Genomic DNA, 24,317 nt, shown 5'->3' on the forward strand with positions numbered 1-24,317 from the left:
AAACTGATATCCTTTCACAGACAGGAAACCATCACAGAATGAAACTGTCATACTTGGCTGCTAATTAGCTAACTTTTGGAGTAGGGTAATTTGAGAGTAATAATAGAATAAGAGGTCTCTTTCAGTACTCCTGAGTGATGTATTGACTTGAAGTTGTGTCACTGGCCTCACCACATGTTCTGGAAATGTATTCAGAACAGTCTTGTTGAGAACCAGTATGTTCTTTATATCATACTGATGAATTATTTATTAATAGTAAGTGTACAAGATCCCCAGCCCAAAAGCTGGAGTCCTTATTCATCCATGGATTCAAACTTCACAGGATTTTTATGTTTCAATATCCTTACCATGTATCAGGGACTTTATTCTCTATGATATGATCCTTCTATATTAATCTAGTATTTCATGTAACAAGGATATTCTGTCTTTAGATGTAAATTTAAGAGGCCAGTCTCCCTTATACTCAGTGAACAGAGCTAGGTTCTTCCCAAATTTAACTTTAGTCCAATAAATTAGGTTCCTGCTTTGAATGACAATCTGGAAAAAAAACTATGCCTATCTGCAAATAAAAAAGAGAGTCATTAGCCATTGTTAGTTACCAGTGTGAATATCAACCTTAATCTTTACTCTGGTTTTGTATGCAAAATTTTCAGAAGATTTAAATGATATTTACTTTCCATTAATATGTCTGCAAGACCATTTTGCATGCCTGGCTTGTCTCTATGGACAGGGGGTCTGGGACTTTTTTCCTAATGCCAGCAAGGGAACACCTGTGTGGAGGATAGACTGCACCTCCTTAACACCATTCTTAACGTTTAAACCAATTCCTCAGTTTTGACTGTTCAGAATGAGACTTTCAAGATGGCTTTTCTTTAACTAAAACTACAAAATACATCATGACAAGGAGTACTTTAATGAATTTATCCAGTTGACTTTCAACTCTGTTTTAATATGCTACTGATATGTCTTAATTTGCGGATGGAGAAAATTATGAGACCTATAAGTCAAATGGGAGAGGATAAGCACTCCAGAATGACAATTTGATTAATAAGAATTAGTACAAGTCTAGTTTAGTACTTCATTAGTTCATGTCAGCAATGATAAAAAACATTAATGATGATACTGAAATGCTGAACTTCTAAAGTTGTAACTCAAACATTCTTGTACATGGTGCAAAACAGCCTTGTTGACCCTCAAAGACTAGCTGTAGTGTTAGAGAAAGAGGGAACATAAAAGAATGAAACTGGAAAGAATGAAGAATGTTTAGCTGGTATGAATATCTATAAGTTGAGTGAGGTTTTTGGAAACCTTGATGATATTATCATTAGTTTTTAATGAAAAAATTAATCAGTTCTGGTAACCTGGTACCAGATGTATCTGCTATAATCATGTATCTGTCTTTGAAAAAGAGCGAACTCCCTCAATGACTGCTGTGGGAATTATCCCAAAGACCGAAACAAAAAATTCAGCATGTGAGAGTCTTGCTCCCAAGTCCATAGTTCCTGTGAAAGAAAATTCCTATCAACAGATCCTGATAGCATCACATTTAGGGAGAAACATAAAAAGCATTCAATCAAATAATTACAGCTTAGATTATGAAGTGGTTTACATGTCAAGACTAATACTCTAAAATGGATCTGTTGGCACAGTGGCAACAAGTACAGAATAGTGCGTAGGAGGTAAGAAGCTGCTTTATTGCTCTCACATATTAAGATACATGGAGTGATGGTTTGAGAATCCAAGATGATTTATAAAGAAATTCAACTCTGGGCTATTAGTCTAGAAGGATAAGAGACTGGAGGACAATGACCAACTTTGAACATGGAAGAAATACATGTGAGAATTACTATGATGGGAGTTGGATTTCCTTGTTGACAATGTCAGTATTCATCATTTTATCATGACTGTGCTGGATTTGAATGTTGGAGAGTCATACAAATGGAGACATCGATCAAAGAGACAGCTCACAAAGGATTAAATGAGAAGAAAAAGAAATGTGTCCCATAAAAATTACATTGGAAAGAAGTTAAGCCTGTCATGTTCCTTGGGAAAGAGCTCGAGCTCTCCCAATACCACACAAGTATTATAATTTCTTCATTTTATCTTCTAGAACCCTTCCAAGGACACCTTGTAATCTCCACACAGTCCAACCACTGACACTGAAGGTCACTGACAACCAAATGTGAGCCTTCATTTCCTAAGGAGATACAATAATAATGATTTGGGGTTTTTTGATCAGGACCAGGTTCCTGTAATTGGATCTACATGGAGTGACTATTTGCATCTTTACAGGGTTCTGCTCAAGCCACTGGCTCTCTCTGGGGTGACAGGGGTGCCACCTGTACGACTGTCCTAGTAAGGCTGGCACTATACAAAAATCTAGAACCTGAGTGAATAGTGTGTACATATACGCAGGTAGCTTCAAATTTATCTAATACAGAAGCTGAAATCAACACATTTGGAGATTTATCTCCAAGTTCTTGCGTCATTGCTCTTCAATTTGTTAAAGTGCTGTAAAGAAAGTGAATGTGAACAGCAGAAGAAAATATGTATAAAAACCCAAATCCTATTGGCATCAAAGATATAACCCCTCGATTTCAGTGGGCTAATCTTTAATTCTGATCTGATTATAAGGTAATAATCTCCTGTTTTGGGAGAGGACTTCAGCTCAAAATCTGAAGAGCTGAACTTCAAAGCGTACTGCCTACATTTCTGCTTGCAAGTTTATTTTATGAGGGACTCATTTTCATTTTTTTGCAAAATGCTTTTCCTTATGTGCTACTGTAGTAACTATTTAAAGTAAATCCACCTTATACATGGAGCCACTTTAGAGCGTTTGTTTGGTTTGTGTTGGATTTTTTTTTAATATCAGGGCACTTTTACATTACTTGATATAACAAAAATAAACCAAAGGATTTTCTTCGGTGAACCAAGTTCACTATGCTTAGAGATATATATAAAGGGATAGCCTCAGGCTTTTATGATGTAGAAGTAAAAATTAATAGCTAAGTGGTATGTTATACTTTGTCTAAAAAAGCTCATTTAATTTTATGGCATAGGGTTTGCATCTGTTTTCTTTTTTGCAATGATATTTTACAAAGGTTTGGGCCATAGCTTTCAAAGACACTTATATAACAAAAAAAGACTTTAAAAACATGTAAAGAGCTATTGTGAAAAAAGAATAATGAATTTCCTCATGTTCTCCAGCAAGTATCCTGTATGTTATTGGGACATCCTTCATCATAGAGGGTGGTCCATTGGTAATGTACAAAAAAAGGATAGTGTACAAAAATTAAATTATTATTTGACCCCACATCATTATATGCCACATAACTAATTAAAGCACACTTTAACAATGTACTCTTAATGTGCCGTCTGTTACTTGCATGACTCACTCATCTTTCTCAAAGAATAAGTGATTTGTATTAGATGAGAGTTGCTAAGGATGTTTTTTGGGGCTAGCAATTGCTGTCATTGCTATGTTAAATCACAGGCCCAAGCCTGGGATAGAAAGAGACAGGCTTATCATGAGCCAGGAAAACAGCACCACCGGACTGATAGCTCTGACTTAGGGCCTTGTTTAAAAAGTTATGACTCAGTGCAAGCAGCCAAGGATCCTTAGCCTTCCTCAGTTCAGTCCAAAGCAGCCATTAAGAGCCCTAATGTTCAGGTTGCGTGCCTCACTCTGATTATTTTGGGGAAGCTGATCACAGCAAGCCTTTTTTTCCTAATAAGCATTCATCTTCATTTACTGGATGAAGGGAGCTCTCAGTGAAAGCTCTTATACATGGGCAGGATAATGGCAATTTCTGCCAAGCTCTGTAACTGTACGGGTGCATGGACTGTGAGATTCTCTTTTCTTTCTTTGAGTTGTAAAGTAAAAAGCATACATCATAATAGCTCTCCCAGATACAAGTACAAGCAAGTTATACATATGGATAATAATCTGTGAGGGGATGGAGAGTTTTGGTCTAAATCTGCAATTAGTGTTGCTAAAATTCTGTCACACAAGTATATAGAATATAGTAGAAAGTGTTATGCAACAACACAAAAGCGCTAGAAATTGCAGAAGATTAATTTATTTCCTTATTGGCACTCTTTTCCATACTGCCTTATTCTTACAGCCAGATTTCTTTTGCAGCATGTGTTCAATTTGATGAGGCATCCAGGGAGAACATATATTTAACACATTGCAAAAGTAACAGATAACTTGTATATGCTTAAAAATGTTATTTAAAACTCTAGAAGTGTTAGTGCTCCTTGGAAATTGTGAGAATGAGTTTTATTCTCATTTGCTTGATTTCCAATTCAACAGTAGTATAAGATACCTGAATTTAAAAGCTCACTAGTCTGGGACTGAATGTTGGCTATCTGAGTGTTAAGCCAGCATAATTTTGAGAGAAAGACATAATAGATGAGGAGATAAAATTCCATTTTTCAAGGGGGTAAGAAAGTTTTTCTGAAGTTATTCAATCCCACCAGCCCTAAAGGGGTATTTTAGCAGGCAGATGGCAAGTACAGCATTCAGAGACACATGGCCAACATTGTGAGTACATCATTTAGCACATGTCATAATAGCTGATACCTGCTTCTTTACATGTGAGAATATACAGCTATTCTAAAGCAAAAGCAAACGGATTGTCAAGATGATTATAGTGTTAAACACACAGAAACTGATCAATCCAACACTAAAATGGTAAATATTTCCTTAACTCTATCCCTCAAGAATATGAATCACCAAATTGTTCATACACATTTAAATAACAGGATGTGATATGTCAGAGAAGATGACACTGTTTGAAGGACAAAAATTTGAGGTATTAGGCATGCTGACATCTGCCAGTATACTTGCGAAAATATTAAAAAAATTAATGATATGAATGAGGACCCAACTGGCACTGGGGTCCTGCTGAAGCTATAAGTTCATTCAGATTTCTAGCAAGTCATTTACTAATACAAAATGTCTTCTGTTCAATAGAAAGTAAGCTCTCTGAGTACTTTCTTACAGGGATTCAAAAATATACTGACATGCAGAAGAATGTCAATAAAATCTTGCCCGCTCTCATCACCCACCTACAAACAAACACATTTTAGAAACTTGAGGAGTCCAAACTGGTTAAAACATGAAAACGGTTGTTTCAACATAGGAACATGTTCTGTCATTTTAAAAGGGAAACATCTTTGTTTCATTCTATAGAAATTTGGAAGTTTTGCTGATGGTCCATGTGCCCCCGTCCCGTGTGTCGTGTGTCTGTTCCCACCCCCCCCCCCCCCAAAATAAACTTTGTGTTTTTACTTTTCTGCTTACTATTTTCTTCTCCCTCTTTCCCATTTTTGCCATAGAAAATAGACTCAAGAGAGAAAATAAAGAAAGGTTCTTATGAAAGGGGAAAGTAGCACAGCTAAAAGTGATTTTCCCCTCCCATGTCTGTTGCAGGTTATGCATGTTCTTCTTAAAAAAAATAGAAGGAAGAGATAGGAAACTTTCACAAGACATCTAATTATACGAAGGATAACTTTCTCATTAAACACATAAAAGCAAAAAGAAAACAAAAAAAGCCCTTGTGATTTTTGACGAGGTGAAACACTTGAACTCTGAGACCCATGGTCAATCTTGTCCTCCTTTTGCCACAGTCAATGTCTTTATATTTTACCTTTCTCTTCCTATTTCTAGTATGGGTCTCTTTCACTTTTCTCTGGAGGTGTTCATACTGACGCTATAAGCTGGATCAGGGAGGCATTTCAGTGCAACTCTCCAGAACCTGCTTCCAAGCTGGGTTCTGGCTGGGTAGGTGGTCTCAGACTGCAGCATGAACTAGATTCCTTTTAGGTAAAATGAATTCTGGAAGGTGCACTAGCTCCAGATAGGTAGTCAGAGAAGGAGACCAGCCCTGAGCCTATATAAAGTCATAGAAAATCTTGAAATGCTTATATTACTTGCATCAAAACCTCACTAGCAACTCTTTTGTACTGTGTTACAAAAACTGATAGAAATTAAACAAAGGCTTCAAGTCAGTGTTTGGTATAAAACAAGAAGGCATGAAATCATGATCACTTTTCAACACGTTCTTAGACTGGGTACTAAGTAGGTTAGATGAATTGGAAGACATTACTTTGGATGATCTAAACTCCTTACCCCTCTGATAACACTGTACAAGTGTCAGACATGCTTGAATAAATGACTGTACTCTTTATTACACTGGACATCAATCAACATAGACTTGTAAATGCCAAGATTACAAAGCAGATGAGTCTTGGTAAAGTAATAGAGTTACAGTGTTGAAATGCAGCCACGGTGAGACTGTGAGCAAATTCCACCATAAATTTAGCAGCATCAGGTGCCAGTGCCTCCTCACGAACTCTGAGCAGCTGCATTAGAGAAGGCTGAGGGAAGGAGTTTTTTGAAAGATGAGATGTAAAATGACATGATATTGGATGGTACAATGGGAACACAATTTAAAAGTCAATGTACAGGGCTAGTGACACCTGAAAAGAATACGATGGTGAGATACCACTGAAAACAGAGAGGCTTGGATGCAAAACAAAAGCATGTATAAACACAGCCAAAGTAAATTTAAAACAACAATCAACCACTAGTTAGACTGGGGTTTATTATAAAGTGCTCTGCCCAAGCTGATTTTAATGGAAGAAGTTGTCCTTAACGAGAATGACCAGCAATGCTGTATTCCAAAGATCTGACAAAATGCCCTAAAGATGTAATTAATTTAGTAGATAAGTTGATGTGTATTTGAAACTCTGTGAGAAGATAATCTTGATTCTTTCTGGTTTTTTACCATTTAGGGGAAGTTATAGGTGCAGGACATTACAAATAAGAAGATTCTAGCACCTGCCAGCTGTAAGCAATTGTTAGACTGCACAGAGACATTTTATGCAACATTGCTCAGTAAGATACTCACAGGCAGACTTCTTCCAGGCCCTTTGGTTCACAGTCATCATGGAAAAGCATTCTAGCCTAATGTGGATGTTTTAAGCTTCAACTTGCTAGACTTCCCTCTTCAGTTCCTGAATTTTCTTCATGTTTGGTTTCTTTCCCTGTTTTCCCGATGAAAGTGTTAATGTCAAACACATTATGAACTGCTTGGACAATCTTCAAAATGTGGCGGAACTGGTCTCCTTTGGAGCATAGACCACACAATAACTCTAATCAGGTTCTGGCATCAGACATCTAAAGATCTTACTCCTGAAGTTCACAGATATATTATCAGATTGTTTAGTGAAATGAAGCTTTCTCTCTCTCCAACAAAGGAGAAATGGGTGGATATATGCAAGTTTTAGGGAACTCCCTGCGGGTTTCTGTTTTCATCTATTCTGATACTGATGCAGGAAAGAAATGAGCTACGTAGTATATATGACAGATGTTTAATTGCATCTGGGGAAACATTCATTATAGTTATCATTCACACCATACTTTACCTGTTCCTCTGGTGTACACCTGTGTGTTAGTAGTGCACGTGGTGGTAATGTGAGAAACTCTCACTACCAGCCTTTTAAATTTTACTATGCCCTCTTTTTTAAAATGTGCTAAATTAGATACAGAAACAAAGAAACACACCTAAATAAACAAAGGATCATAAGGAACATGAGCAATGCCACACTGCCAGAAAGAGCAGGTGGAAATGTAAGTTTAAGGGCCATTAAAACACGGAGAAATTTTTCAGTGTGTCACAATTACAGGAACACCTGGGTCAAATAAATTAGGACTAATCCATTGGTGGTGTGCTTTAGAGTCTACTCTGGCCCTGGAATGGCTTGACCCTAACCTGTAATTCCGAACCAAAAAAAGAACAAATTACAAGGAAAAGCTTACCAGTTCAGGTGGCTGTTGTGAAGGTAATCCATTGCTTTGAAATGGACTACAAAGAAGGCAGGAAAATAATACATATAAGGAAATGTCTCCATGGGCCTTAAAGAGGAAATTCAGTATGTATATGTGTTTGACTAGCATGTGAGGCTTGATAAAGGGCCTATCTCTGATTGCCACTTGATTTCAACCACAGTGAAGGCAGCACTGATGTACAACTAAAGAAAAGTTTGGATATGAGAGCTATTTTCCTGAAAATAGTTCAAATACTAGGCCAAGTTTCCTGATTTCTGAAGACTGAGAAGACATTGTCGTCAAGAAATATGTCTGTAGCTTTAAGGTGAAGTCCACAGGAACACCACTTTCCCTCTGCTCCTTGGAAGAGAAAAGGAACCAGTAGACATAAACTATCCTGGAAAGCAGTGAAAATTGAGGGCTTTCTATTAATGCACCTCTTATACTTGTCCCACCAGCAGGAATATTGTAAACTCCAATTTTCTTTCCAAGCACTAGTTGGCATGTTTATTTTGGGTCACTTTACCTTTATTTTATCCACCATGGCAGTGGAGCAGACTTCCCTTGAACCTAAAAGAGAGGGATGGAAAGGTCAGAAACTGTTTTCCAGTCCTTACAATTCTGCTAAAGATATTGTGTTTTCCTTTTGAGGAAAGCAATAATTAGTTAACAGAACAGAAAATCACCTCTGTACATTTTTTCCATGACAAGGCTTTCTGCCAAGGAATTTTCACTGTTGCAGGGATAATTTTTCAAGGGCACAAAGTCTGATCTAATTAAGGATTAACAATGGTTTTAAATTAAAAAATAAATCTCACAATGGTTACATGTATATTAAATGTACTCTAAAATTCTACCGGGTAATAACAGCTTCAGCAACTATAGAATTAATACAATGGCTATCATCCTAGTGTACATACACGCACACACATTAATATTACTTAAAATAATAAAAAAGCCAGAGTAAGCCATTTCAGATCTTCTGTGAATTCAGAAAGCAGAAGCATATTGACAATTAAGCATGAAATGGTGCTTTCTTTGCTGAATAGTATGCAACAACCACAATAAACAAATACATGGAAACATGATGAACCTAATTTACAAAGGAAATTCAAAGAACATAAATTCAACCTTTTTAATAACTATGCCAGCACTTAAAACAAAGGACTTTTTAAAACAAGAGTTCCTACTTTTTACAAGGCTTCTCCTCCCTGTTAGATTTAGGCAGTAATATCTCTGCTTCTGAAAACAGATCATGTAAAATTTATTATCCTAATCTACACAGAAGGAGTCCTAATACCACAAATAAACTGAATTGTAGTGCTTTGAGGACATTGATGAATGGCAGTTGAAATGAAAGAAAGAGAAGACCGTACCAAGTGAAACAGTGTTAACATGTTCTTTACTTCAAGCAGAAAATAGCTGTTCTTAGCAGGATGTGATTATTATCTCTTTAGAAAGACCAGAATGGGTATTTCACTAAATGTGGGCAATGACCCATTCCCTTGAACAGAAGCAGAACCCAAAGTCAAATAATCCTTATTTCAAACACAGTCCTTTGAAGACCGGTGTTTATGAAGGTATGAACAGCTGATGATAAGCTTAGGGATCACAATCTGAATCCATGAAGGATCTAAATGGTACATCAGAAATCTAAATCCTGCATTTATATAATGTGAAGTCTTTCAGAAGTTCGTACAATTGCAGGTCGAAATCCACCAGTTTTTACTGGAAATACAAAGAAACATCAAAGTCCTTATCTAGAAAGGTGCCCATGTCATATCTCCAGTAGCTGTCTTAAACGTGGTGTTGTTAGGCTCATCTTGCCAATAGAAGGCAAATGCCCTTTGATTTCTAGAGAATATTTGTCTAGATCATAATTGACATGCTTTTGCATCAGTTTAAATTCTCATGAGCATTTATAATTACCAAAATTTAGAAAATGAATATATTTACATATGTTCAGTACCTACAACAAATGAATCTGAACTAGAATAAAAACACCTGTAGAAAGCAGAAGACTGTACGTTAGCTTTATAAGCTTTACTTGATGGTTAAAAAAAAATATTTTCATGACATAGGATTTCAATGTGACCCATATGTAGAGTCTTGCAACGTTAGAAATTGGAACGTTAGAATAAGGAACTACACATGAAAGGAGTTTTATATACGATGGGAATATAATGCCACTGGATCTGTTGTAATTTTGGAATTTGCACAGAAATATTCTATTGTAAATTTGACAGAATTTCCATTTCAACTTTGATGCATAAATAAATTTGTGTGTGCTTTTACATGTTCCTAAGAAAACAACTAGGTTTTGGTAGATAGAACCCAATGTAAAGTCAACTGTGAATTGTTATGATGTGGGCACATATAATCTGAAGGAGCTTCCTAGTAAAAACCTGACTCTAAATATTTGGCATAGTGTTCCAGGAATAAACCCACAAAGATAAATGAATTTGCATAAAATTTAGTACAGATAACAGACATAACTGCTCATCTTTTGCATAGTTTCTCTGCTACTGTTGTTTCTAGTAGCTTTCCTTATCGGGATTGAATCTAGAAAGAAAAGTAAATTCTGACTCACATTATTCAGCAACAGTGCTATTTTCTACAAGTCCTGGTGTCAGTAAACAACAATCAAGACCTTGTTCAAAACACCTTTTGTTTTAGCTATGAATAGAGAAGCTAGGCTATTTATGAGAGCTCTGCTACATGTCAGTTGTTTCCATTATTTCTAATAGAAACTCAGGCTTCTCAGAAGGTATTAAAAGTTTCAGCCACCTAGAGCTGGAATTGTAGAGAAAAACATCTTAACCTTATGTTAACAAAAGGCTTCTGGCAATAGCACATCCTTTGATCTCAATATTTCCACCTGGGAGGTTACTCACATTGTGGAATAATCAGATAGCAGGAAAAAGATTAAGGCAAGAACAGAAAAGACACTGCAGAGTTTTAGATCCAGTGTATTTGACTTGAAAAGTATCTTGCAAATGCAGAAACCAACTCCTTAGCTGCTATTGATATCACCTTAATGAGGCTCTATTGCCTCTGAGCAAACCATGCTGATTTACATCAGCTGACAGAACAGTCCATGGCTTTTATTTCTGCAAATTGTGCATATATAGTGATTTCATGTTTTTCTTTATGTCCACTGAGTGTTTAGCTCTAGTGGGGGAAGGGAGGGAATTTTGAGAGATTTTGGCAAGGGCCAAATTAAACTTCTTTTTCTGAGCAGAGTCTTAGGTCTATTTGTGCTGTCCAGACCAGATGAAACGTTGAATGAAGCAGACATCTGTTGGATTGCTTGGTACCAAAAGCGAAAACCCAAGCAAATGAAGACCCATATGAAATGCTGGTGCGAGTCCCACCAAATTGAAAGTGTCAAGAAATATGGACAGACAGTTTAATATCTGAGTCCAAACAGCTTGATATTTTAACATCTTTTCAATTATTTCAGCAAAGAAGACTCAAATTTCAGGAACCACATGCCCCCATGTAGAAATGGAACATTTCTGATGAATATGAAAAAGGGTGAAAATGCAGAATATGGGAATTTAGTTTAAGGCCAAAAAGCCAATCTTAATATGGACTTAAAGAGAAGAGTAGGGAGAGCATGTGAGGTAGGGTGCTGTCAAGTGGGAGGGACAGAGAAGGGAAACAGGGACTGAACAACAATTTCTGAAATGAGTGAGGAAGAAGGCTGTTAGAGTAGGAGAAATTTCAAGCCAAGATACGTTGATACAGGAAATTCATATAGGATCTGGAAAAAAAATGGTATCAAAACCAAAGCTATGTTAATTTAAAATGGATACCCATAATGAGGAAATTGTTATGTTTTGTCACAAACACCAGAAACCAGACCAAAACAACAGGGGAGCAGTGGACAGTGGCACTGCAGTTGGCATAGATTTTGGCTGCCTGGGAGAAAAGGCGTTCTTGCCTAACCTACTGTTCTTGTTTTTTTAAGAAAGTCTTTCTAGGACTATTCTACAGCAAGGCACAGGGGTTATTTGTTTTGCTATAATGGTAATAATAGTGCCTGAGAGTGGGCCACAGTTTACTAAGTATAAGTTTAAATAATTTGCAATGAAATGCAGACTTAATCATATGTTTCCTAGCTGCCAATATACTCAAAGCAATGGATCAAAAAATCAGGTGGCTGCTGGTAAATTCTGTGAAGCCTACTATGAAGTCTCTCAGGTTAGAACTGTTACATTATAAATGCAGCAATGGAATATGATTGTTAACACATTGTTTAATGGATAATAAAAATGTTGGTACTCCCAGAAACTATTGTGAAAATTAATGGAGACTTGCAGATATTTAAAGTGTCTAGAAAAAACAAAATGCCAGTAGAATTAGCTTCATGTTTTATACACATACACCTGTGAATTTATTTATTATTTTTGCTGTTGAGTTTAATATTTGCAAAGGCTATGGTTTTAGTGTAAATGAGAGTTAAGTGTACTTGCAGCTATTGTAGCCAGATGTTTAGGTATGAAGTTATCTACAGGAATAAGTCATTGTAACCTGAAAGAAATAGAATGAGCGGGATGAAGAGAACTAAAAGACTGAGTTCAGTCATAAAGAAGATTTTATCTCCTCTCCTGCTCCTTTTATATTCCTCCACGACCATCCCTAAATTGTTTCCTAAACCGCGGAGTAGTCCCTTGCAGACAGTTGCAAGAGCTAAGGAGAGAAAGTGCAACCGTGTCTCCCACAGGAGTTACACTGTCACTGCTTCTGAATGAAGATCTGCAAAGAGGAAAGTAATTATCTGATCCCCACGTCCATGCCGGCTGTGGCAAGAAAGAATAGACCTGAAATGCAGCCAGGAAGATTCATTCGAAATCACTGCGTAGTCAGCCTGGGGTAGTTAAACACCAAAAAAGTTTGTCCGGGGAAGGTTTGGGTATCCCAGCTCTGCAGGGTCTTTAGTACAAGCCAAACAAACATTGCCAGGAACAACACAGCTAGAGCTGATCATATCCTGGGGCAAAAGATAGACCAGATGATTTAAGTTCGCTTCCCAATATACTTTTCTGCAGCTGTAAGTGCTCGGAATCGCCCCTTGTACAGACAATACCTGTAGTAGTACGAGCTATAAAGCAATAATACCCAATTGTCCATCTTTGAAGAGGCCGGTCGTTCCTTGTTCTAGCCAATGGAACAAGATCAGAAACGATTTCTTTTTATTTCATCTGTGTACATGAATCCCACTAACAGCAGTAACTTCCAGCAGAATGTCATGTGTCTGCCAAGGGACAAGAGTGGGTCTCTATGTATTTTTTACATTAATGTATTTTCACACAGTCTTTTCCCCTCAAACTGAGACAGTAAAAACCCCAATAGATACAAATAATAATGTTTGTTCAGAAAGGCAGGCAAAAAACCTTTAACAAACAATGTCACTGTAACCCTTAAATAGTAATTGTGCTGCCTAAGGCATCTGATAAAGGATTCTAGTGTTCTTGCTGTATTGTGCCAGGCAGATGCATCAATCAAGCTCCATAATGGACTAAATTGGGAAATAGGGTACTGGGAATAAACAGTTCTAAAAAGAGGTGAAACTTTGTGACAAGCAGCCTTAACAGACCAATCTTGATTCTAAACATAGAAGCAATTTTAGGGCTTCTCTGGAGGCAAAGGACAATTATTGCCTAAACAAATAAACTAGTGTCTCAGTACTTCAGGCATTCACTAAAGTCAGTTTGAAACACAGTTCTGAGATCTGACTAGTGGAGTTTCAGAGACCTTGGAGCTTGACCCATTAACTTTCATTGAACTGTATATGGACATCCTTTTAGATAATCCATAAACTAAATTGGAATAGAATGAGAAAACTGGAATGTGTTATGATTTTAGCACCAATTCTGCTGCCAACAAAAATAACTAGGTCTTAACGAAGATTGAGTGTATGTCAGGCTCTGAATTTGAATCCACATGAACGCTGCACACTTAAGGTTCCTAAGTTCAATAAAAGACCCAAACTTCAGCTTCTATTTGGAGTGTTTATTTAAATCTGTATGGCAAGCTGGCAGAAAATTTGACTGTTACAAAAAAAAAAAAAAAAAAAGGATTTATCCGTCCATTTATACTGTATTAGGCTGAGTGCCTCGGTGCCTTGTAGGTAAGCAAAGATTCCAGAGCCTACAGATTCATGCTTGCATTCATACTTGCACCATGTACTGAATAGAATCATGCTACAACAGAGGAAAAAAAAGTTTTGCAAGAGTTTTTCCTCCATGGACGGTGGTTATTCAGACTCTGAGAACAATTTTTAATGTCACAAGGATTTAGGTCTCTCTGAAGTGATTTAGCCTCTGTTATAACTTCTTGAATCTTGCTCACACCCTCTCTCAAGATTAGCTGAGGAGATTTTCTGTGAGGATTAAGTAAGATACAAAATTAAAATAAACTGTTTACGTGAATTACGTGAATTTACGTGAATATAATCAGCATGATCCTCATGGCATTACAATTTTAAGAAATCTTGAAGCTAATGAGTAATCTTATTTATGTTGCATCTCTGTCCTGTGACATTCCACCTAATGTGATTTTACTTTGAATGTAGCAAAGCTACATCAGCATGTATTTGTGGAGCAACTGCAGTGTTTTTGATGTAGTATCACATTACTGCAGTGGTATGGTTTGGTGCTTTTGCATCTGAGAACAACCTGGCTGATAAGCAGCTGCTCAGTTCTGATGTTTTTCTTTATCAGAAGAATTTAAAATAGCTCCCCAACTCACAGTGTAACATCCTGTTTAAACATTTACATCTGTCTGAAGAGATGCTGCCCAATCACATTGTAATACATTTCCCATACATATGGCATTATGTTTTGTGTGCAGAAACATACAATACAGATTGAAAAACAGGATCATTATTAATTTCCCTCTCTAAAACGGAAGTGTGGGTAGGTTGATTCTAGTAATTGAATTTTATTAGCCTTTGTTTCTTTCTGATTTTTTGTTTGCTAATCAAAGTGCAATGACGTTTTCATGGAGGTTTTCTTCTTTCTTTGTGTTTGTTCTGGCATCAGTACCATGAACTCTAGTTTTCTTAACTACTTCCAGTGTTTCTTCTGACATTCAGTAGAGATGTTTCTATACCTTATTGTCATTGTGTCATTATAGCATTTTGTTTAATTCAATGAAGTCAAGTTTCCTTTTATTTGCTTTCTTTTTACTTTTGGGTTTGGTTGGTTTTATTTTCTTACTAGCATTGCTCTGACACTTCAGATTTACATCTCCTTACAGCTTGTTCTTCTGTTCTTCCTGTACATACGATCATACTTTTTCTGTCATTATTTTGACAGCATAAAATATATTAATATGACTAGTTTGAGGGGACATCATTTAGAGGAATGAGAAGGCTTTCTGTACACATTCCTGTTGGATTTCCATTGAGTGAGTACACCTGTTCTTCTTTAAAAAATGAACAAAATTAAATGCTGTTGTTTCTATTTTTTCAACTCTAGGAAATATCCACCCACATTAAAACTGGAGAGGATCACACTTTACTAGAATTACCAAGCAGTACAATACTCTATGACTGGAAAAAGCAGCCATGCTAGATCAAAACAAGATCCACGTAATGACATATTCTGCCTTCAGTTGTGACCAAAACCAGAACCCTGAAAAGAGTATGAAAATGGGCAAGTCTAGGTGATATTTCCTTGAAGTACTTAGTCATTCGTGCCTCACCAAGCAGCTCAGTTAAAAAGGTCTAAAATTTGTAATAGAGGGGAAATCCAAGTTTTCGCACAAAAATTATCCAGTATTCCATGCATTTTTGCCATATTGTTATAAAAAATGTCTTTAGTGCACTCCTGGTATAATTGCTTATTTTTAATTTTGTTATTACACAAAAAGAGAGAAGCCAGCAACACAAAGTAATTTATCTGTAAACTCAAACACCTTTTACTTTAATAACTGAGACATAGACTGTTTTCAAAACTCCATTACTTATAGATGAGACAAGTTTTTGTTAGACAAGAGTTTTATTAGATTAGAAATTGGATTTGAGCAGTTTGGAGCTATTTCAAAATTAAGTTTTCCCAAGTTGTTTTGACATTTTTTTTCACAGAGTTTGAAGGTACAAAGACATGTAGCAACTGGAAAGGGAAAAAAATTTATCTCCTATGTAATCTCATGAGTTTTTAAAGTCTTTTTAAGGGAGGCTAGGCTGGGTCTAATTTTATTCCTAGGATTCTGTCCATCCCTAACATTGCTTACTTGATTCCAGTACAGAGAAATGTTAAATATCTACGTGAATAGGTAGCAGCATTGTACTCCTCTCTTACATATAATTTATCTTTCCTTCTATGTGGACAGTATCTAATATTGTACTACCATCCTGTGAAGTATTATTGTAGTAGGAGAAAAAGTCTCCTACTACTTCGAAAGAGTAGAGCTAAGGAATACATCATGAATTTAAAAGTTAGTTTTGGCATGAATTTTGCTAAAGCATTCATACATCTGATGCGTGCTGATTCTTCTGATCAGTCATTTAATTGATCTGACATGAAGAAGGTTAACATTTCCACCTAATCATGACCACTTAAATCTTTCACGCAGCTGTGTGGAGCAAGCAGTCTGGGAAACCTTGTGGCAAAACCCTTGTGTCAGTTGCTCGAGAAAAACTGGGTAATAGTATATAAACCAAGCAAAATATTTTGGTCTGAAAATGCTCAATAGGATTATTAAATTACCTTTTTTTTTTTTTTTTTTTTTTTTTTTTTTTTTTTTTTTCAAAAATAACACTATTAAAGTTTTTTGACAAAGGGTTTTTGACAAAGATTAAACAGAAACCCAGGTACTTCATCTCAAACATTGTAATGCATCTTTACACTTTATTTCAGAACTATTAGGACTATATAAAGTACATATTTTTTTTACAGTTGAATCCTGTAATTTCTCTTACACTCTTCTGTTCTTGAAAGTCTTGAAGGTTCTAAATGAAGTGGCAAATTAAATACATGCATTCAATGCATTTATTTGAAGCTTCTTCATCTCCCATTTCTCTTTAAATCTTTGTTGTAATTTCTGAAACACTTCCAAACAACTCCTGGTGAGTCCTGCATATCATCAGATTGATCATTCTGGTTTTTACTAATTTTTTAAACTTGTTTTCTGGCCATCAGTCTCACACACTGTTGTGAATCTGTCCATTATAAGCAATGAATTGTGGATTATTTGCTTAGTTGAACAGACGACCCACGTTTTATGAAGAAGCTGGTTGATGGTGCACTGTGGATTTGTATTTCATTTATCAACCTCTTTTCCAATCCTAGGAACTTTGCCTATATGCCCCTCAGCTGACGACCGTGCAGATGTACATGCATGCTTCTCACTTATTTCACATGTAGTGACTTCAGGGAGATTTTCTCCTTTTGCAATCATTACTATTTTCTGTCTGCCAAAGCCAATGCAGTTTAGGGAACACATCCACATGTATCTACAGAGCCAACAAGTTAGCCATGGCATGGAAGATACCCCCTATTCCCTTGATAGGTGCATTCATGTCATGGTTACGTACTGGGTAGCAGGGGACAACACACTGCAAAGGGCAAGCAAGATTCTTCAGTGGAAAGGGCAAAAAAAGAAAGAACTGCTGAAAGACAGGTGTTTTCTTCACCCTGTCCACAAAACTTTTTTCCTCTTGTAGTCTACACAATCTTTCCTACCCCCACTTTCTGCAGCAAATGAAGTAAAAGTCTTATGGGACTTTTAAAAGTAGAGGAGCTGAGTACTCAGACTCCTGCATTTCATGACAGAATTGGTAGCTGAGCTGAAGGTGAGGAGGATTATCTTCAGGGAATTGCATGGGCTGGGGGATTCCAGAGAGGCATCAGGGCAGAGCCTGTTAGCTAGGACTTGTCCTACCACCTCAGCCAGGATCAGAGCAGTCAAGGCACACGGGGGCAGGCCCAGTCCTGGGCATCAAGAACCTCCCTGGGGACAGAGATGGGCTGAGGCTGGACCAGGCTATCGGCCTGAGGGGCTGTGGGGAGCTGGAGACCAGCACTGCTGCAGTGTTCCTGGGACAGGGACTAATGGCTCTGAGAAGCTTAAGTGGGGTCCTGGGCTGTGGGCAGGTGGGAAGTGGTCCCGAGAAGGCCAGGAAGGAACAGTTTGGGCTGTTGGTGCACTCAGGGACATGACAGTTGTGTAGCCCCTGACAGGTAGCTATATTTCACTTCATATCCCTGGCCCTTCCCATCAAACCCTGCTTATATTTAACTTCTTCCTTTTTTCTGCTGCCCTTGTCCTGCTACCTTCTCAACTACACTCAATTTCTAGCTCCTGTACTTCTTCTGCTTTTTTTGCTCCCTTTTTCCCCATTTTCATTCAGTCATTGTGCCCCTTTATTTCATTTTCTTCTCTCCCACCCCAGGTCCTCATAAATGATGCCAGAGAAAACCCCCACAGGATTTGGGAAATCAAAGTAAACGATAGATGGTCATTTGCTTTTGGTGATCTTTAGTCTTTTTTTCTCACTTGCCTTTGGTGATCTTTAGTCTTTTTTGATCCCCTAAACATTTTCCATCAGTTCTACAGGCAGACCTGGCTAACGACTTTAATCCTGTTGCCAAACAGCTGGCTTTTCTCAATTCACTCATCTCTTACAAATAACTCAAGGCACAGTCACTTCTGTCAACTTTTGGGGAGACGCTTGGCCCTCTCAGGCTACGTTCACATTAACTAGTAGGATCAAAGAGGAACAGAGCTGAAGATCGAAGTATTTGATGCATACACTGTTTGTGCAAGTTTACTTCAGACTACCTCTAACCTAGGAAGTGAGGAAAGCCTGGGAAGAGTTGGGAACCTCTCCTCTGAGGAAGCACAGGCACTTCCCTTTCTCCACTATAATGGCTCACGCCACATTCAAACCCTCTGTCTTCACTGTAAGGGGAAAAAAAAAAAGCTTGAAACATTAGCTGTACTTCAACAGTAGGAGAATAAAGAACCCCATTCCTGTGTCCTCCCATTCATCTGAGTGTTAAGAAGCCTAAGATTTCTCCAGAACCCCAGATCAAAATGGAGAAGAAAGCACTGACTTTCTGTCCTTAAGAGACAGAAGACTGGGAATGGAGGTGTTAATTGAAGGCAGGCAGAGTGGGAAGCAGTGCAAGCACTTCAGAGAGCTCTGAAGGGCTGTGCACTGTGGTTAGGTAGTGGTTCCTTGCTCTGCCTGATCCCAGCTTTCACCATATGCTCTCGTTTTCTAGACACCTGACTTGAGTCTCTGAGGTCCCCCTTGCTGAAGTGGTAAGTGCTCACAACTGGTCCTGAAGCTGATGGGAGTTTGTTTTTGAAGGCGCAAGTTTGAGTGGATGTTACTTTTCCTACCTTAAGAAATGGGCAAATTTTCAGCTAGGTTTCTCTTATATGCAGCATTTTTCTTAAAATCAAATACCTTAGAACCAAAATATTTTGGTTTAGGTAGCCAGCCACAATATCTTAGAGGAACTGTATTTTGGTTTTTTTTGCCCCTTAACACCTCTTCATGGGCTGAACTCTTCAGCCAGGCTACATGTTCTCCAGCACTGTAATCAGGTACTGCATGCTGAAGTAATTTCTAATTGCTGTTATTTTGCTCAGAAAGGCTGTGCTACAGAAAAAGATGGGAATATTAAGATTATGAACTACAGCTGCCTGAGGTAGTACTGTAGTATTTCATTACTGAAGTATTTTAATTGTGAGCCAAAATATTTCAGATTTTGTTTACTTTTGAAGTTGAAATTTTCCACTGTTTAATTTCCCTAAATAACTTTAATGCTATGCAGTCTGAAAATGGTCCTAGATATCTCACACTGGACATTCAAAATTAATGAAGCTGTTTTTCCTGATTCTCCCCATGTTACTGGTCTTAACAATAGACATAATAATAGAATGTCACCATTAAAAAGAATTGAGAAGTTAAATCAGTGTTAAAGCATGTGATACTAGAGTACAAATTATTTGAAAAACTGTTGTAAAAGTATGAATGTGTTCAAATAAGATTGCTGGAGGATCATAATTCTGGAATTAAACAAGTCTTTGGTTGAAATTTATGTGGGTATTTAATTTACTAGAACTTTGAGTTCACGCTACAGACATTAGGATTTTGTAAAGCTGCTGTAGGAGCATTGCAAATTGAATACAAGTACTACTTCTGGAAACAGTGTACAGCATCTTTATTCAGGAGCTCTCTTTTTAGTAAGCATAAAAAAAGTTTTCAACATGCTTCTTGTACCAGAATACAGTTGTTCTTCACATATAAAATATAAAGTACTTTTACAGTACAATAAGTATGACCTTTAGCAAGTTTGTACCTGGATTTCACTGTTTTCAGGGTGGTGGTGGGGTAGAAGAAGTATTCTTACCAGCTAGAATCTTCAGCCTTTTTTAGTACTGTCAGAAATATTCACACACAGCTCTTCTTTAGGATGGTAATCTGTCCATGCTGATGCACTCCCAGGTTTGGATTGCAGAGACAATCACATTGTGTTCCTGTGAGTTTATGGACAATCTCATACCCGCTCATATACAAGCGGCATTACCCACTCAAGGTACCTCTGGTGTCTCAAGAACTTTAAAGATTGATGATGACATAGTTCTCAGCTTTGGAAACTGTTTTTAATAGTGGCACATGCTTGTCTGTTACTGTGGTGTATTAATGACATGTATTGCTTTGTCAAAATTGCCTTAAACATGTCTGTAAGGGACCTTTACTGTATGTGTTTACAGTGCTTGCTCCTTGTCAATTGGAGGAGACACTACAGCTTAGTAGGCTCATGCACAGATTTTATAGGATGTCAGAACAAAATGATTTTTTATTGAGGAAGGGTCAAACAAGTTGTGCTTTTTGTTGTGTCACACTAAACAATATAAGAAGCATGTTAAAAAAGCTCAGGGCTCTCACTAGAAGGCAAAGGCTATGAGAAATGATTTAAAGCTACATTATCCTGTTTCTAATTCCTTTTCTTTCTTCCTGCGGAAATGTAATTGCAAGAGGCTGGGAGAAGGGATTGGAGCATTGGCTTCTATGTCAGCCTTGAAGAGAGCCATAAAGTCTCTTTTATGGGTTTCTCTCTAGCCTAGTTCTACTTTTCCAAATTAGAGGAGACAATATGACAATCTTAGCTAGCTCTGATCTTACATCTTAATTTGCAAACTCAGCAGCAATATCAGTGCCCAACTTTAGTGGATATGAGAAAATATTTTTGCATTTAAACAACTTTCCATTGACCTGCAGTAAAGGCCCTTTTTACAATTGTCTTCACATTGCTTTAAAGACCTCCTTACCCCCAAATTTAATAGGTTTTGATAGTAAATATTTTGAATATCTAATGTCTGTCTCAGTTAAGATGTCTGTTAAATCCTAGATATAGAAGTCAAATATGCAGCTGGAAGATTCAAACAATAAATTAATTGTGTTGATTTTTTTCTGAATTGAGCACAGCAAATACAGACACTAGAAATATGTAATTCTGTGATGCGGTTGAAGATTTTTTCTTTTTTTCATACTAATCTGCTGAGGACTGGCTCAGATAGTTTTACGTATTTTGAATTATTTTTAACTAATGTCACTATGTATAAAACCCCAACAATCTTACAGTACCCTGTATCATCTATTCCTTCACATTTCCTGGCATCACTTAATGAAATACTTGAAGCTCCAGCATTCTACTGCTGCTGCTGTTGGTGTACCTTGGTCATGACCTGGAAGGACCACCCACTCCTCTAAAAGAGAGGGTAAGTCTGTCTCTATGCTAATTCAATTTTAGACCTCCTTTGAAGAAAATGTATTGTATCCTTCAGTCAGCTTCAGTCTGGGCTGAGCTACTTCTGTGATGCAAGTTTTGGTCTGCGGAAGCCATTTATAGCTGTGTGAATAAGGCAGAGGGTGTTTTGTGTGTGTACATGTGAAGGAGAAAGGAAACTCTTTTTGGTTCTTTCGTTTCTTTTCCACTTGAAAAACACCCAGGTATTTTGCTACTTATATTTTAAAAAATGTCCAAGAAGAATAAAAGCATTAATATTAGACAAAATGAGTCTTTAGTTAATGAGATGTGATTGATCACTTTGAAAGGAAAAAAGTAATATCCTATGACATATAAATCTAAATGTACTGGTTAAAGATCTAAATCATTTTATTTGTCACAAAAGAAGCACTTGTAATTAGGAATGAAAAATGTAGTAAGCCAATGAAGAGAAAATAAATTTATTGAAGTGATTTTGCAAATCACAGTTAATTGAGCCACAAACAAAGCAGCAAATAAAGGAAATAATGTGGTAATTGGAACCCTCATCCCTTATTGGCATACATTATGGGTTGCTATCTTTTAGCAGTATTAAATCATTGCATGTGAATGTTGCCAAGAAAACTCTTCATTTCCTTTTAGTGACTTCTTACTGCCCTCAGTTGAAGTTTAATAGAAAAGGAAGGACATGATGTAGTTTTAATGACAGGAAACCCATGGCTTCCAAATGAATAAATTCCATCACTGGCTGCCACAAAGTGTGCTAATTATTTCCTTTGATAAATTAAAAGCCGTAAAAGTCCAAAGTATATAGCATGTGGTTTACAGTTATAGTCTGCCTGTCTGCATTATTGAAAGTTCATATAAACCTCATTATTTTAATTTAATAAACATTATAATTATTTTTTACACCAGTAGGCTGTATAGAAAGCATATGTCAAAGAGAAACTTCTCTGACAGAAGGGTAAATAGCCCACAAACTGAACAAGCAAGGAACATGATGTGTCATGCTGTGATAGCTCATTTTTTCTATGATACTTTCAAATGAGCAGATGCTTACCTTTTTAACTTTATAAACAAGAGACTAATGGCTACCTTTATCCTGTAAATGAGTATTTCATTCTGCAAAGTCTGCTTTGATGAATGATACAGACCCTTGTGTTTTAGAGCAGAGGCTGAGAAAACTCTGGAAAAATCTAGGGAAGTGTAGAGAGGAAAATGAAGCTTTTATTCTATCTGAAGGAATGAAACAGATATCCAACAGTGATAAAAATAATCAGAGTTGTTTCTTGCTTTGGGCTTTTTAGATAATATTTTTAATGACATTAAGGCCTGCTCATTACTTCATGGAATTAAACAACATTAATAAAAAAGAAAAGACCGAAGAATGAGAAGAAAACCCAGTTTTTATAGGTTATGGAAGTTCATTTGGATTACTATTCTAAAATATTTTAAAAGGCAAATGCTTTACTTCCAGGTTAACCAGACAATCTAGTAAAAGGAATCTCTTACAGTGCCAAATGTTTTGCTGTGTCCTGATCTAATGCACCTGACTCCAACTGTAAACTGACTCAAATGTGTCAAAAGAATTTAGCTGGGTTGCATAACTAATTTTTCTAAGTGTATTGATTTGGTAATGAGACTAGGAGTTTCTAGAGACATGAGACAGCAGTGGCGTGCCAGAATAGAGGGTATAGGATCACACAACAGATATCTGGAACCAGCAGGAAAATGAACAGAACTAGATCTGTCAGGACCAGGAAAAGGCAATAGACAGGCAAACCATTTTGCCCTCTTAAATTTAAAATACATGTTATAGAAAGCAATCAGATAGTAATTAAAATTACAGGAATTTGAGCATGTAGTGTTTTTTTCCATGGTGTCTGTTTAAATGTGTTGCAGAGGTGGGTATGCACAGAGATCTGTGTCTTACTGTTGGGGAGATGAAGATCCCAAATGACTGGATCAATGTGTCTCATCAAATGTGCAATGCTACAGCTGTTATCAGAGAGCTTCTTTGCGCTGCTTATTGGACTACATTGCCTCCCTAGCACAAATCAAACCCTATCGAGCAATACAAATATACATCTGGTCTGACTTGATTGTTCTGGAGACCAGCTTTCCTGCAAATATATAAGGAATATTGAGGAGACCACTTGCTATGTATGTCTATTACCGATTCATTTAGTAGTTCAGTGTAAAACTAAGGATGTATTCCCCTTGTTCTTAGAAGTAGATGCCTAGACTTTATGAAGCAAATTCAGACTTGGAAGTGCTACAGGGCTGAAGTCAGTGGAATTACATCTAGTTGCAAGGATGCTGACTTGGTCTTATAATGATTTGATGTATCAGCTAGAACTTTCAGTTTTAGAGTGACTGACACTGCACAATGCTATGGTGAAATGTGTTTTTCTCTGGAATTAAAAAAAAAAAAGAAAAAGTACTAGACTTTATGAGAAAGTGCCTGAATCAACTTCTGAGAAATATTATTCTGCCTTTTGGTGAACTGAAATTGAAAGATATATAATTTTTTGTTTGTGTGCCATACCAGCACTTTTCCGTCACTTCATTTATTACGTGGCAATCTGAAAAATGATTTTGAGGGAAATATATAGGGTAATAAGTTTTCTGAAACTTTTTAACTGAAAGGGAGCTTGAAAGAGAACTGAGGGAGGTGTTTTAATATTCTTGCAGAAATAATTGGTGTTGCAAGAAAACGTAGG

The sequence above is a fragment of the Athene noctua genome, chromosome 4 (genome assembly GCF_965140245.1).
Source record: "Athene noctua chromosome 4, bAthNoc1.hap1.1, whole genome shotgun sequence".
In the NCBI taxonomy this organism is placed as follows: Eukaryota; Metazoa; Chordata; class Aves; order Strigiformes; family Strigidae; genus Athene; species Athene noctua.